The following is a 14357-nucleotide window of genomic DNA, read 5'->3' on the forward strand; positions in this document are numbered from 1 at the left end:
AGTCACACCAGCAGCTCCACGGTGGGATTGCAATCAGTGCAGGAGGATGAGGAGCCCTCACCCCTTGAGATGTCCAGCACTCAAATACATCCCAATGTGCTCAGGAGAGCATCCTAAAGACTGATGTCCAGCACCCAAATACATCCCGATGTGCTCAGGAGAGCATCCTAAAGACTGATGTCCAGCACCCAAATACATCCTGATGTGCTCAGGAGAGCATCCTGCAGATGGACTCACTGCTTTTCCCACAGCAGGTTTCCTGCAGCGCTCCACCAGCATGATAACTGCTTTGCCTGCGAGGGAGGCAGGACTTAATTAGAGGAATCTGGAGAAAGGCAGATTTTGTCATGTAAATGATTCCTGTCATAGGACATGATCTAAATTTGGATTCTGAGACTGGGGCTGAGCAGAACAATCTCTGCAGTAGCGTGGCAGCTGTCAAAGGTAAGGAGAAGCTTTGAATGTTTGCAGGAGTGATGGCTGGTGGCTTTTATTTCACTGTGGTGTACATTTCATCCTCTGAGCACATCGAGTGATTATATATTGCTGGACAGGAGCGATCCTGTGAGACAAGTTCTCTTATCCCCGCTTCTTTTAGAGAAGATAGCCAAAAACGCAAGTGCTTGTAGGCAATAAAAGGAGTTGTTATCAGGGACATGATTTGATCCTGGGATTTCCAAGCTCCCAGGTCTGTGCTCAGGCCATGAGCCAATATCACAGCCTATTTCTATTTCATATTTTCTTTCTCCGTTGCTCAGTAGCACATAGCATCACAATGGGAGGCAGCGCTTTCTGTGCAGTTCCACCTGGTGATGGTGTCTCTCGTGTTTTCTCTCTGATGTTGTACCACAAGGTACTTATTCCTTTAAAATAACAACCTCTAAATAAGTTCCCTGATAAGGATGCATTTGTGCTGGATTCTCCACTGCCTCATAGGGTGGAAGCTGAGGATCACCTTGCTTGCAAATGAAGATCCTACAAGACTTCATATCTATCTGAAATCCCAGGGGACTTGTGGTCAGTCTTCAATCTTTCTCTTCCTTGCTGCTCCCCTTTACTTGTTTTCATTAAACTTGTAGAAATTTTGCACGTCTGAGTTCTCCATATCTCTGTGTAAAGTTCAGCTGAAGATGCCCAACAGATTCACCAACTGCAAGAGGTGCCATAGAGCCAGGTACATAAGCATGAGCCCAAATGCATGGTTCTCAAACCTACAAGCCTTGTTTCCTTTGGAAGCCGAGCTAAGAGGGAACAGTGAAAAATCACTTTGGAAAATGGCTGGAATAAACCCTGTCAAATGTATGATGTGAGTAATCTTCCAACGACTGGGAGAAGTGCAAAGATAACTGGAGCAGAGCAATAAAGTGTATCGTTCATAAGCACCGGCTTCTTTAACAAATGTGGCTCCTTATTATGCTCATGAAATATGCATGGAGAAATCACAATTTCTGATGGTGTTCAGCATTCCAAATCACTGGGTTCAAGGGTTTAACTCTGCATGGACCAGGCATTGACACCACTCTGGAGCTGATCCCATTTGGATGGGTTCGTTTTGGCTGGCCACAAAGTATGGCTGCTCCTTGACTGATTATTTAAACAGCTTCAGCCTCGATGTAAATCCCTCAGCTGTGAATATTCCGGTTGTAAATTTGACATACAGTTCCTATATGCCAGTAAAACCTGACCTAGACCAGTAAAACTCTTAATGAGCTAAAAAAACCTCCACCCACCCAAACACAAATCTAGCAAATCTCTTGAAGTGGAAGGAAATATGGGCAAAATACTGTTGGCAGCATTTGCTGAAGGCTCTTCGTTGGCTTTTACTTCTGTGACCCATAGAGCACTTCCATGGCACATTAAATCAAACAGATCGTGCTAATAAACCATTTTCAGAAATAAAACCGCTGAGGAATAGGTCCAAAAGTCAGGCTGCTTGCTATCCCATCACGTACAGCAGTGAACCGCCCTCCCCCTGTCCTCTCCATCTGCAATGTGTGACAAGTCGCAATGACCCAGTCTGGGGGAATATCCCCTGCTTGGGCTCAACAACACCCTGAGCCCAAAAAGGTTCAAGTATGAGCCCCATTTTGTAGGAAACCTGGCCATGAATTGAACTCTAAGGTCAAGCTGAGTTTGAAAAGCAGAGAAATCCAGTGAGCAGCAGCCCAAAATCGTGCCCTGAGTGCCCCGATCCTGGAGCGGTGGCCAAGCCATGTTCCAAGCTCTGGGACACCAGGTCCTGACGCTCTGGCCCATCTCCCACTCAGGGTTGTGGTCCTGATTTTGGAGACCTGATCCTGAGCTTGACTCACCTCCAGGATCAAGGAAATGACTCAAGTGACGCTTTGGCAGCAGCAGCGGCAAAAAGGAAATAATAAAGAAATCCTTGAAAATAAAAAAGACACGATCATTAGCAAAGAACTGAAAACCCAGCAGAGTTTTTGTGGGGTTTTTTTGAAAGGTCCCTGTCTCAGCTGAGCAATCAAACCCAGAGGGAAGCAGCACGTTGTTCATATTCTTCCTGTACCTGGGGACTGTATGTACAGAGCAGGACTCGTCTGTGCAAGGAACTGTACAAATCCAGAGCAAAAAAGACTGACCTTACCCCAACAGTGGCTTTTCCCTTCTGTGTTTCCCACAGGAGACAGCAGATGGACTCAGATTTAAGGACAGATAAATTAATATGAAATTTCAGTGACAAAGCCATCTGTCTAGCCAAAGTCACCCACTTCTGTAGTCTGTGAGGCTTGGATCCACCCACTTGTGTTGTAGAGCCAGACTCTAAGATCAGTAATTTTACTTATGGTTGGGTGTGATGTCTGCTTTACAGGGAGACGAATTGTGCCCTAGGGCTACGTACTTCTTTGCATTAAGTGCATATGCAGAGCAGGATTTAGTTCTGATTTTGTCATCTATAGTCAACATGTCCCAGGCAGATGCTCAACAATTTAGCTGTTTCCTTGTTAGACACAACTTGGTTTTGTGTCTTGGTGCATTTGTATTTAGGGCTTAAGTGATGGGCAAACAGAGGATCTTCAGGATACTCTCATGAGTTGACCCAATGGCAAAAGGACTGGTGGTCACAAGGCTCCATCCTACCTCTTACCACCCACTGCCACCTGACCAGTGTCTTCTCCTAGCTCAAAAGTCTCTGTAGGAGCACAGTTAAATAAGACCTTTGATATTTTGGCATAACTTGCTGTTCCAGCTGGAAAAGACATAAAGTTCCCTGCTGTGCCACAAGTTTATATTTTGCTTTTGTGTGCTTGGACATGAAGAACTGACTGGTCCTCAACCCAATCATCCCAGTTCAGTGTCTCCTTCAAGCTCCTGCATGCTGGGAACTGCTGGAGACCTCTGGAATGCACTCAGGGGCATTTGACCAAAGGGAGAAAAAACTTGGGGCATTAGAAACAAGCCATTCAAGAAGCTCCTGTTGCCCTGGGGTTAGGCTGGCTTTGTGGAAACACTTGTATCTGTGCATGGACCTCACAAGAACACTCTGGACCAAAGACAGAGCCCCTGTCTCTGTTCTTCCTCATCCCTCCCACTCATAAGCAACTGGCTGACAAAATGAAGTTGTGATGGCTCCATCTCCATGAGTCTCTAATTCCTGCTTATGTAAATAAATCTGCATCCTCCAGCCTGGTCCAACGGGCGATAAGGGATAAGATCCACCACCGCTGATGGTTTGTCTGGTTTGATGAACGGGGCTTTGTATGCCAAGGGATCTGAGGTTTTGGTAGAGGTTTGTTTTCACATTGTGATTTTGAAATGTCAAGGCCACGTTGCATTTTGATGCCAGACATCATCAGAAACAGCCCCGCCATCCCTTTGTGACAGGAGGCACGTGCAGGGACCTGGAGCCCATCCTGGCAAAGCCTCAGAGGCTGCAGCCCGGGACAGGTTTGCAGAAGCCAACCGGGAGCCTGTGCAGCTTCCAACGTGTTTCTGTCCTCCCACCCTCATTCCTACGAGCTCCTCATCATCATTTTTACAGCACAGCTAACAATTCCCTCCTATCTTCTCTGTCCCTGAGAACTCTCTGTTCAAAACGCCGGCAAGAACTGCCAGGTGTTTAGTCTTACACAGGTACCTCTTAAGAGCTGTTTCAACACTATTTAACTGCTTTTGAGGTGATCTGCAAAGTATTTGAGCGGGCAAAGGCGTATTCACCTTCTGGGCTCTTGGGCTTTTTATGGAAAGAGCATCAAAAGCTCCAGCTTTTCAAAGCTGTGCTGGAGAGCTTCTTGCGGAGTCATCGCTGTCCTCTGCCACATTGCTGGCAGCTATCGGCTCGTTAAAATACAGATTCCCATTATCTCTGCCTCGGCCAGGAGTGTTACAGGTGCCTGGTTAGTCCCGCACGTGTTTCTCCTGCAAATGCATTACTTTCCTCTGGTCTGGCTGATTTTCCAACCTTTCCCACCGTCATTCATTGATTCTTTTAAGCAAATTGCAAAGCAAACAAACCGAGAGAAACAAACCAAACCGCAACCTCCAAACATAACGCAAAAACACAAAATAAAAGCCCCAAGCCTCATCAACCTGAACAGTTTAAAGGCAGAGAATATATTAAAAATTTCCATCATGGAAATTTCCTAGCTCAGCATGGAGTTTTCCCAGTATATTAGACTCTTCTGTTTTTCAAGGCTGCAAGCAAAGAATGGAAATTTCCAATTACTGCATCAAAGGCTGCTGCTCTCCTGACAGTGTGCTCAGCAGGGGTCATCTGCTCCTGTAGGACATTAAATAATTTAAGGGAGGGACAGGGAGTATTTGCTCTCAGATGCACCGTTTCCTGCACAAGGCACGAACGTTTCCTCCGGTGCTTGGTGGAAGGGAAGGAGCCTGGTGGCCCAAGCAGAAGCTTGGGGGTCAAGACTTGGGGGGATGCTTGTCCCCCTTCCTGGTAGGCTCAGTGTGCAGAGGTGGGACCCAGGGGAGCCTGTGGACCTTTGCCTTCACGGGAGCTATCCAGCCCTTGACCTGTTGCATGGTTGACTTCCCACCACCAAGATGTGCATGCAGAAATCTCCTCTGTACTGATGGATCATGGTTTTTTATTCCTCCCAGTGCACTAGACTGGAAGGAGAGGGGAAGAGGTTGTAGCATGGAGGGTGTTGGTCTCTTCTCCCAAGTAACAAATGATAGGACATAAGGAAATGGCCTCAAGTTGCGCCAGGGGAGGTTTAGATTGGATATTGGGAACAATTTCTTCCCAGAAAGGGCTGTCGGGCATTGGAACAGGCTGCCCAGGGCAGTGGTGGAGTCACCATCCCTGGAGGAGTTTAAAAGACACATAGATGAGGTTCTTAGGGATGTGGTTGAGTGCCAGTGTTGGGTTAACAGTTGGACTCAATGATCTTGAGGGTCTCTTCCAACCAAAATGACTCTATGACTGATTCTTTGCCAAAGCAGGGAGGAATCACATTGCTCCCCCCACTTTGTAGCCATCTCCCACCAATACTTTTGAACTTCGAATAAAACAATCTCTGCTGGCCACTTCCAGCCAGGTTGTGCATGAAGGGAGGGAGAAAGGCAGGAGAACCAATCCTTGCTTTCATCTCTGGACTCCACCATGCATTTGCAGCAAAGCAAACTGAGCCTCTGCATGGTGGTTGGCAAAGGTGAATGATGGCTCCTACCAAGCAGCCCCTTGTGGGGCTTAATCGATTTGTGCTTATAAACGGTGTTAGACTTCCCAGCTGAAAGCTACTGTATAAAAGTGCAAAGTAATGCCATTACACGGTGATTTTCTTTAACAAGTCTCGGTGCTGCAACATGAGAAATGTTCAGGATGATGCCATTAATGGTAGCCAGCTCATCTACTTTGGCAAAAGCAGCAGGGGAGGAGGAAAGGGAGAGAGGGAAGAGAATTGAATATATGTGAGTCCTAGGAGAATTCAAATTTGGACTAGATGTCTGATTTTTTACAGGCCACATCTTATCTGTATTTGTAAATCCGGATTTGGGGCATTTATGGGGGTTCTCTTGTGCTAATAGTTCTTCTGAACTCTCATAGTTACAGCGTGTTTTTTGTGGGTCCCAGCTCATTACAGAAGGAACCAAAGGAGCCAGTTTATTTACAGAGGGAACTAGGTCTGAATTTTCTCCGAACTGAAAACATCTCTTTATGATCATGAGTCTGCAGAAGTAACTGCTTGTACTTTTGCACCTTCTCGCATCCAAGAAATTCAGAACTTTTTGCAAAGCAGAGTTGATGTTGTTTCCCTTATAGTTATGGGGAGGTGGAGAGAGAAAAAGGAGTTTGTCTCATGGGTTTTTGTGAGTTATTGGTAAAACATGATTAGAGGCTTGGTCTTAAGGCATGTTGGCCCATGTACCTTCTATATCCTCTCAGTTTTAAAAACAAGTCAGGCTGATTGTAATTAAGCTCAAGAGCGAGTATTTGTAGCATCTGAGAATCAACATGGGTCACAGAGTTACAGAACAGAGTAAAATGAGCTTTTCTATGAGCTCATCTTCATAATAAGCTTCCGAAAACGCAGCTGTTGTTAAGGGGAATGTCACTGTGAGTCAGGTATGTGACAAGTTTCAGGCTGCCAGCAGAAAGAAACATCCACAAGCCTTCTAAAAATTAAAGGAGATCATTTCCGTCACAAATGATCTTGCACCTAATATGAGCCAACTGGTTTAAACTTCATTATGACAGATAAAATTACGTTTACCACTGGACTGGAAGCTGGTGGCTGATCACAGTCTTGTGAACATCACCTGCGACAGCATTTGGTATGAGCTAAAAGAAAACAGTCTCAAAGAGAGATGCAGCAGCTGGTAGCACAGTAGGGCCAGTTTTCCCAAAGCTGTGGAGAGAAATGGGATGAAACATTCAGATGAAACCCCTTGGATGGAAATGGGAAGGTTCCAAAGAAGAGGGTTTTTTTGGGACGTCCAAAAAACTACAAAGAAGAGGTTTTTGGGGATGTCCAAAAATCTGCAGTGTTCAGCATGGTGCTCATCTTGGGTGAACAGCAAGATGAAAGCATCAAGAAGAAAAAGCAGTGTATAATGAACAAAAAGCAGGGGAAAGAGGGGATGCAGATACCAGGTAGAAGACGTAATGCAGGAAATAATTAGGGAAACTGTAGCAGTGAGAGGCATTCTGGTGGTGATTGGAGGTGTCCTGATGAGAATAAAGAAGATAAGAAGTATTTAAGGTACATGAGGAGTAAAAGGAGCTCTTGCAATGGAGATGATAAATCACTACTAAACGGGAGAGGGGGCAGAAGCATTAACACGTGTCTCTATCTAGAAAGAAGCCATGCAACATGTGTGTATCACAAGGATAATGTTTTCCTAAGGTGAAATTTGGTTCGTCAAACCTGGCTACCAAGCATTAGCATCTGAACCAGCTGCCTATTTTGCCTTTCTAAGCAGTTGATGGAGAGAGGCAGCTCTTCTGGAGGGTGATTCAGTTGCTCCAGGGATGGGTGGGATGAGTTGCTTTCTAAAAGCGCTTTCCTCCATTGAGTAGAGAGTGGGAGGCTAGACGCTTGGCTCACACCGAACACCTGACTTTTCTGCAGCTAAAATTAGGTGAGATGAATCTCATCTGTTGGTAGAACCAAAGAGGATATTGGATATCTACTACAGACAAATATTTTTAGGTCAGTCAACTAGGAAATGTGCATCAAGGAGTCCTTAAGAGCTGCCTCCATAGGCCTCTGGACTGCTCGTGTTAACTTTACTGCAAGCCTTGGCATATGGAGGAGCTCCTGAAGGCCAGGAGAAGGACAACGCGTTGATGAAAAGGCAAGTAGGACAGCACAGGTAACTATAGGTGCCACAACAGATCCCATGGAAAATGGTGGAAACGCTGACATACAATTCAATCCATATGGAGTTAAATTACAAAAATATAATCAACGTCAGTCAAGTTAGTTTGACATAAAAACAGTATTTTCAAATGAGCCTCACTTATCATTCTTGGATGAGATTACAGATTTGTTTGATAGAGGTAATTACGACTGTACAATATGCTCAGACTTTTGTCCACGTACCCCGCACTCCATACGTTCTTGTTGGTGATACATTTCCCTTAAAAAAATGATACTCTAAATTATCAAAGAACCGTTTGTAAAACAGATAAAAACCTGGCTGCTGGTAGACCTCAAAGACCAGCCTCAGCTGGGGATTAGCGCCAAATGCAACGGTGAGGGTGAGGTGTCACTGGGATCAGAAGGAGGTCTGACAGTAAATACAAAGTCACTGCTGGTGATGTGCCACTTTCAGATGACACATGGGTTGATGAATTGTCTGACTCGGGCTCCCCATGCAAACTGCGTTCATTCAAACGCTCACCAATCGAAAGTTCTCCACCTAGGGAGATGGACGGCAGGTCATCCCTGTCTACTGAAGGGTTATACTTGGAAAAGATTAACTGTGGAAATCATTCAGGAGGCAATGAAGTCAATATGACCTCCCAGTATGAGGCCTATAAAAATGGTTAATGCAAACCTTCTCTAAGAGGCACGTCCTCCACTTTGTGCATGGTGGGGAGCTCTGCCCAGCTCATGGTTGTGAAAGGATGTTGCAAACGGGGTAAAAAGAACAGAAGGGAAACACTGGTCCAAAGAACAGCAATGAAGCTGGTGAAGGATCTGGAGCACAAGTGTGATGGGAGCAGCTGAGGGACCTGGGGGGTTCAGCTGGAGAACAGGAGCTGAGGGGAGACCTTCTGGTCTCTGCAACTGCCTGAAAGGAGGTGGTAGTGAGGTGGGGCTGGTCTATTTTCCCAAGTAACAACTGATAGGGGAAGAAGAAATGGCCTCAAGTTGTGCCAGGGGAGGTTTAGATTGAATATTAGGGAAAATTTCTTCCTGGAAAGCATTGTCAGGCATTGGAACAGGCTGCCCAGGGCAGTGGTGAAGTTACCTCCTTGGAAGTGTTTAAAAGAGGTGTAGATGAGATTCTTAGGGACAGGACATGGTTTAGTGCCAGTGTTGGGTTAACGGTTGGGCTCAATGATCTTAGAGGTCTTTTCCAAACTAAATTATTCTATGATCAGCTTTGTTCAGTGGCTGGAGGCAAAGCTGTGGAGAGACGTGCAGAAAGCTCTGGCTTTTTAGCTGGTCAGAAGCTAGGCAGAAGAAGATTGCTTTTCATGTGTACTTCCACAGGACATGAGATACTAGGCTCTTGTGGGCTCTTTAAACATCAAACCAGTCATTGCAAGGTCTGATGACTCAAAGTGGAAACCAGACAAGTTCCAATCAGAGAAGAACTTCAAGACTGTAGTGGGAAACCTAATCTACCACTGCCACGAGTGTGGCATCCCTGCGTGATGCTTTCCTGGACTGGAACACGTGCTTCTGCTGAGCGTGCCTATGGGTCCCCATGCCAGGTGAAGCAGGGCAATGCATCAGCTCGTCATCTTGGAAAGGTCCAACTGGATGATCTCATGCTCCGTACACGACTCTGACTTTGAACTTCATGGCCCAAGGCGCTTGCCAAGCCGGTCTCCCCTCGAAGAGGAGCTCTGCGTCAGCAGAACGCGCCACACAGAGCCAGCAGTGCCTCCTCCGAGCCAACTGTGCACCATTCACTTTTGGGATTTGCTCCAGTACTTTGGGCTTTTTAACATTTCCCTGCTCCTGGTCACACGTCTCTGACAGGGACCTGACTCACGAAGGGATGTGCCTCGTGTTTATGACTCCATCCGCCTCCCTGACCCATTGCTCGTGTGCATCTAATGACTGCTGGGTGATTTCAAGGTTTGGACGTTTTCCTTGCACTAGCTCTGGCTCCTGCGACTTCAGCTGTAATATTTCCCTGAATTCTGCCAGCTGCTTTTGCCAGGGGCTGCTGCAGACATTTCAACGCCGGCAGCTGTTTGGCAACGTGTCGTGCTGCTGCAGTTGGGATGAAGGATGCCGACCACACTGGTGGTGAACTTCGGGGTTTGCAGCCTGTGGCTGGGGTGGTGACACCCCAATGGGTGCTGCCTGTCTCAGTGCCAGCCAGATGACTCCTGGTGACTGCTTGGCTCAGCAGGGGATGAGCTGTGCCACCTCCAGTCTGAGCACAGGCCAAGGAGGGAGGATGCTCTTCCAAGCGATCTGCCTCAAAAAGCACCTTCCCCCCAAGGGCTTTCCCACCGCATGAAGAACTGGAGAGCTCAGAAGATGGTGGCATCACCAGCTCCATCTTACAAAGTGGGATTTAGCCTCCCTACAGCTTGGAAAAGCAGCTTTTGAGGAGAAAGCAGGTGCCTTGGGAAGGACTGTATATAAACCAGAGGGTGATGCTTCTTGCCTGGTGTGAGGAGGAACTTACAGAGCAGGGCAGGGGAGGGAGACGGCAGGAGGTACCATGGCCAAGTGGAGGGAACATGTTCCATTCTTGCTGTGTCCAGCATGTTGGGTGGTAGCGAATCAGTTTCCATTTCTATAAAATCTGGTGCCATAACCTGAGCAGTATGGTGATCCCGGGAAGCAGTGCTAGATCTGACTGCTGCACCTTATAGGTGAGGCAGGAAAGAAATGTGCTGCTCATGGACTTCAGAAGGTCTGATTCTTTCAAGTCTTCTTGGCTGGACCCGCTCACTTCTTCAGGCATCCATTGGGTGTGTGGCCACCCCGGTGCAATTTCTCTGCAGACTCCATGAGGAAGGTAAGGAGATTTTCTACCTGCTCCATACAGGCAGGTTGTGTGTTGCAACATTGGAGGCACCACCCAGCAAGGTGAAGGGTGGGAGGCCTTATGTGCATCAATGTAATCACATAATTAACCACTCTAAATAATGAAAAGATATCTAGATAGTTCAGTCTAGACTTTCACACTCAAAGGATAGCATTTTATGGGCTCTTACGCATTTTCCAGTAGGGTCCTACTGCTCTCCTGGTACCACTTTGGACTCACAGGGACTGATGATATGATATGATACATGATTATGATATGATATGATATGATATGATATGATATGATATGATATGCCTTAATGCCAGACAGTTATACTTTTAAAACAAAATATATGTCACACGAGATGGGAAAAACTACTCCAGTAGTACAGGAGATGAACTGATGAATCGCACACGGCTTTTTTTCATGAGATGTTGAAACAATGATGCAATGTGATGCCTCTTACAGCTTCACTATATCATGCACAGACAGCAAGAGAAGTGTGCAGAAAGCATCCAGAAGTCCTGGGCTGAAATCCCAGTAAAGCTGGTGGCAGGATTTCCACCCATTTTGGTAGAGACAGGACATTTTCCCTGAGAATTCTTTTTGGCTCTGCTGGGTTCTGTGTCCATCTCCAAGTTCTCCTTCTGTTTTATCCATAAAAAGGACACAGGAACACCTGTTTTACTCATAGGGCTGTTGGGTAGCTTAACTCATTCATATTTACACGGGGATTGTCTGTTGAAAGACTCAAAATATCCTCATTCTTGTCTTTATTGCCTGAACATCTGCCCATGCTATAAAGTCTGGAAGCAGATTCGTGCTCCCAATCTATGAAGATTGTTGATGGTGTCCTGTCTCTCTCTCTCCATCTTTGTGCTTCATCTAAGCACCTTCTGTGGCCAATGAATGTCAGTAATGAATTGGCGGTGGCTTTTTTTGGAGGATCTTGTGTTTCACAGAATCACAGAATGGTTGGGGTTGGAAGGGACCTCTTTGCTGCCTGGGGTTCAGGTGTGGTCCAATCCCAGAGGGGATGCTTGGGATGGAAGAGGTGCCAACTTTGTGCCATTTTCACACAGAGGTCCATCTGCTCACCCGTTCACCTTCTGGACAACTCATGGGTTCTGCTACTCCACATTTTCTGGTCCAAAACTAAAGCATAAAACCCATGTATGGTTTGGGTTTTTTTCAGACCTTTTCGCCATGCAAATCACTATTGCTCCATATTGCTCCTGGAACTTGGGTTTATATCCTTGAAAAAGCAACAAAACCAGGACTCAGATTGTGTTGGAGGGGTTTTCGCTTGGAAAGCTTCACAAATCTTCACTGCCAATGGGCAGAGCTGAACTGTGTCTGCAGAAAACATTTCCAGATGGTTCACCATTCAAACTCAAGGTGGTTGAAAATCCCCTCAAATCAAAGGAGTGTCCTCCACTGTCTCCACTGGACAAGGAAGGAAGAGCCATTATCTGAACAGCATGTCATGCCCATGTCTTCCTGAAAAGGCTGAAAACATTTGTGTTTAAAGCCAGAAATAACTTTTCCTTAGCGAAAGAAAACAGTGGACGCAGCACCCTTGTGCTACAGCTTGAAGTTCAAAGAGAGAGAAGCTGGGAAGAGACTTGTCATGGGCACCAGGGTGGGTGGTCAAAGCCAAGAAGGTGGCATCACAGGTGCATGACCCTGCAAATACAAGTCATGGCTAGAAGGGGAGATCAAGGGATGAGTCACAGCTAGCTGCTGGGGAAGGAGATGACACTGGTGCTTTGTGCTGGGTCTACATCCCATTAGCTATCTAAGGCAGAGGAATTCCTTGGGTGGGTTTATAGCTAGCTCAGGGTAATCACCTAGAGAGGTCTTGAGATCTTCCCTCTGGGGGTATGGACTCAAGGAGCCCAGTGGAGAGCTACAAAGATGATGAGGGGTTTGGAGCATCTTTCTGATGAGGAGACACTGAGAGAGCTGGGGCTGTTCAGCTGAAGAAGAGAAGCTGAGAGGGGATCTCATCAATGTTCATAAATATCTCCAGGGTGGGTGTCAGAGGATGGACCAGACTCTGTTCAGTGGTGCCCAGTGACAGGATGAGGGGCAACGGGCACAGACTGAAGCACAGGAGGGTCCATCTGAATATGAGGAGAAACTTCTTAACTTTGAAGTGCCAGAGCCTGGCCCAGGCTGCCCAGAGAGGCTGTGGAGTCTCCTTCTCTGGAGACATTCAAACCCGCCTGTACACCTTCACGTGTGATTTGCTCTGGTGACCCTGCGTTAGCAGGTGGGTTGGACTGGATGATCTCCAGAGGTCCCTTCCAATCCCAACCATCCTGTGATTCTATAAAGAAGCTTCTCCTCATATTCATATGGAACCTCCTGTACTTCAGTCTGTGCCCATTGCCCCTCATCCTCTCATTGGGCACCACTGAAAAGAAGCTGGTCCCATCCTCTTGACACCCACCCTGGAGATATTTGTATTTCCCAGAGAACATTTTTAAGGCTTCATTGATTGCCACTTGACAAGAAAATCCTGGGCTAGGAAGGACTTCAGGTAAGATGCTGCAACTCCTCCCGATGGCTTTTTGCATGTGGTAATTCAGGTTATTTTAGCCTGACTGCTCAGTCTTTGTGCAGCCTCGAGGTAAATGCTGCCAGGAGTTTCTAAGTTTGAATATTACGATCTAACGAGAGCCAAGATTTTAGTATTTCAGCATTCAGGAGTGTTAGAGGAGCCCTAAATGGCCGAATTGTTACTTGTGCTGAAGGAAGTGGGCATGGTGTTTCCAATTATTCTTCATTTCAGACAACAGCTAGCTGTTTTGGTTTATTGGAGCAGTAGCTCGGTAGAGGAACAATATTGAGTAAACGGTGCTCAAAAAGGCTCAGTGTAAGGCAACAAATTTTTCTGACATAGACTCAACCTTACTTTGGAATATTGCTGGCAAGTCAATAATAGGTACAGCAGAAATCAATCTGTAATAATGTTGCAAATGAGGCAGGGAGCACAAAAAGTCCTTTCAGCATTGTAAATAAATCTCTGTTTGTTCAAACAAGTAGCATTTATGACATGATATGGAGCTTCCAAAGCAGACATTTGGGCAGAGAAAGACGGTGAGTTTATTAAGCAGAGTAACTGAAAAAGAAATAGGCAACCTCTTCTTTCTCCTTTTCCCCCCTTTTTATCCCATGGAGATAAAATATGAGAAACAAAACGCAAGCAAAAGGATGTGAAGCTAAAGCATCTTACAGAGGGATGCAGCTGGGGGGAGGCAGTCTCCTGCTTACAGAAGATACTCTCTTGGGCATACAACTATTTTTAGGATACAAACCTACGGTATGATCCTATAGAATTTAGCAGGAAATTATACCTTTCTGTCGAGCTCTTAGATGATATTAAATCAATGCAATAGAATTTTAGAGGTTATTAAAAACTCTGTAAAAATTAAATTATTCTCTGTTTAACTCTACAGCGTTTTAAAATAACTTCCATAAAACTGAGCGAAATTTCTATTGACTCCCACTGCTTTCTTTCCTTACCCAATTCTACAAGATTTTTCCCATAAAGGCGTATTATGTAACATTAAAATTGTGGTTGATTTTCATTTGTAAGTGGACTGTCTTCCACCTCTTTTAGTCTTTATTAAAACATACAACTCAATAGTACTAAGAAATTAGTAGCACAACAAAAAAGCTGATAAAACATTCACAGATGCATATTG

The sequence above is a fragment of the Nesoenas mayeri genome (assembly GCF_963082525.1).
Source record: "Nesoenas mayeri genome assembly, chromosome: 1".
Lineage (NCBI taxonomy): Eukaryota > Metazoa > Chordata > Aves > Columbiformes > Columbidae > Nesoenas > Nesoenas mayeri.